This window comes from Elephantulus edwardii, unplaced genomic scaffold (assembly GCF_000299155.1).
Source record: "Elephantulus edwardii isolate Elephantulus edwardi_28Jun2011 unplaced genomic scaffold, EleEdw1.0 scaffold00002, whole genome shotgun sequence".
Lineage (NCBI taxonomy): Eukaryota > Metazoa > Chordata > Mammalia > Macroscelidea > Macroscelididae > Elephantulus > Elephantulus edwardii.
The window spans coordinates 31,822,647-31,825,469 of record NW_006399752.1 but is presented as its reverse complement, the minus strand read 5'-3'; positions in this window follow the sequence as shown (position 1 = coordinate 31,825,469).

The window sequence follows — 2,823 nt, the reverse complement described above, 5'->3', positions numbered from 1 at the left end:
GGAAGCATGTGCTATAGAAGGTCAAGGACTACAGCCTTCAATATGGATTGTAATTCAACGTCAAGAAGACAAAGATTCTTTCTCACAGCTACCCTTCACTCGCTCTCTGAGGCTGCAGATATTTATGACAAGAGAGAAGACACTGACCAGCTTTCTCTTACCAAGCGGCTGGTGAATTAACGGTTTCCGTGTGGTCAGTGGTCCAGCATGTTACAACCACACTACCAGCCTCCTTCCTGTGAAGATGAGAGCCTTGGGACCCTAAGGGGCAGTTTACTCTGTCCTGTCATTACTGTTGGGTGGACTCTTGAGTTGGAACTGACCCATAGTGACCCACCAGCGGGTTTTCAGAGGCTGTAAATCACGGGAGGAGACTGCCCATCCTTCTCCCGTGGAGCAGCTGGTGGCCTTGAACCGTGCACTTTTGCACTGATAGTGCAATTCCTCACCACCAAGTCACCAGAGCCATCTGCTCTGTCCTGTTGGGGGTTGTAAGTCAGAAGGGGCCCGTCGGCAGTGAGTTTTGTTGTTGTTGTTGTTCTGTACCATAGAGCTGGAACCGACCTGTCGCTGACCCTCTGGTGGGTGTTCAGAGGCAGTTAATTGCATGAGAGGAGATTACCCACCCTTCTCCTGTGGAGCAGCTGGTGGCCTCGAACCACGTGCCTTCGGCATGGCTGAGTATTTTACTTCTGTGTGACCTGACGTCCGCCTACCTGATGGCATTTTCAGAGGTCCTTTTCTACCTCCCTGCACCCAGGGGTTCGTAGTCAGCACGTCTTGGACATGTGGGGTGACCAGACAGTTTCCAGTGCTGGTCTGCTCCTAGCTCCCTTTCCCCAGGGGCGAGGGCACATCTCTGGGGCTCTGCTAACAGCCGCAGGCATTTCCAGTTTCTGTCTGACACTGGACAAGTGGCCCTCATGCCCCCTGATCGGCCACTCCTCAAAGGTGACCTCTCCTGACTTGGTGCCCACTCAGGCTCACCTGATTGAACCTCAAGGTCTCATCCAAAACCCCCAAGCTCTCTGAGTCTGAGCCTCTGAAAACTCTCCTCTGATGCTCAGTAGGGCCTCGGGCCAGGAGAGACCCACGCTGGGCTCCTGGCTGATGGTACCAGTGTGTCCTGCTTCAGACCCTCTCCCCAGACCCCATGTAACCAGGAGGGTACAGAAGACCCATGGGAGGTGCCCGTGCAGTGGGCAGGGGTTGCTTAGATGGAGGCAGCCCTTTCCAGTTGTTCCTGGCCTCTCTCTGGAGTCCTCCAGCCCCAGTGATGCCCCAGAAGCCAGCTTCTCCACCTCCCTCCTCCAGCCCCAAACCCTCGGGTCTCTGCCAATGACCTCAGGAGTCCCAGGGCCAATCCTAGCTGTCTGCTTGTCCAGCCTACACCAAGCTGGCTGTTCCCCACGTGGCCCTGGGGAGGGATGCCCATTTTGCAGATGAGAAGACTCAGAGAGAAGTGAATCTCCAAGAGTACACAGGACACCTTTATGGGGACATGAGCACCCCACTCCTCAAGGGAATTCACCCCAAAGACCATGGGGTGGTGTGGGTCAGGGACAACCCAGCGGTTCTGTGTGGAGCTGAGTAGTTCTCTGCCTCGGACCTCACTGGGTTTCCCCAGCCCAGGCCACCCGTCTGGCTCCTCGTTCTTTCCCTCCTCCTCTCCTGAGCTGCACACTGGACCCCAGGCTTGGACTGAAGCGAACTTGGTTCCTCTGCCCCAACAAGAAACAGGATGAGCTAACTTCTTGTGGCTTCGGGAGATAGGCATCTGCGGTAACACTTCAGATGAAGTGTCATGAGTGAGTAATTACTTTCTGAACCTGCGGAGTCCAATTGAATGGGACCATTATTGTGTGTTAATTAAAATCCCACTGGTTATTAAAATGATATTTGGGCATTTTAATAACTCTATAAGGGACATGCAGATAAAGACCAGAGATGCACGTCAGGGTAGATTCTTGCTAAACCCCAATAAATACTGGTATTAATTTGAACACTCACTTATTGCTTTGGGAAACTGAAATGAGATTTCTGCTGGAGTGAGGCTGGGATGTTGCAATGACATCTTCGCCCCTTTGGGACTGGAATGTGGGCATCTTTTGATCTTGATGATGTCTGAGTTTGGGGCACGTGCCTGTTGAGGACAGGGGACTGGGAACTCCAAGAGAAGGCCTGGTGTGGTTCTAATGTCCTAGCAACCTCCTTCAGGGCGCCAGTGTGAATCTAATTGTCATTCTAATTGTCATTGTTGTTCGCTGTCACTTGCTTGGTTTCAACTCACAGTGACCTTAAAACAGAATGAAACCGCGCCTGTCCTGCGCCACCCCACCATTCTGCTGTGCTCTCGTCCACCATGCTGGTCCACCCACCACCCCCATCATGCCCGCTGTATTCACACCCACATGCTTCAACCCGCCCCCATCCTCCTATACTCACGCCCACTGTCCTGGTCCCCCCCGCCCCCCTTCCCCATGCCTGCTGCGGCAGCCCCTGTGTCTTTACATCTTGTTGAGGAACCTTCTCTTTTTGGCCCCTCTATGTTACTAAGCCCGGTGATCTTCTCCAGGGCTAGTCCCACCAGACAACACGTCCAAAGTAGGAGACACGGTCTTACCATCCGCTCTTCTAACTAAGACAGGCTCATGGTTCTTCCGTAGCCCAGGATACATCCCAGCCTTTCTCTAGCACTGCTGCAATCCAAAGGTGGCCACTGCTGGGCTCCCTTACTCATTGTCCAGGACGCGACTGAAAATGCCACAGCGTGGCACATTTGTCCAAAGGCAAGATCTTTGCTCTTTAGCTCTATCAAGAGCT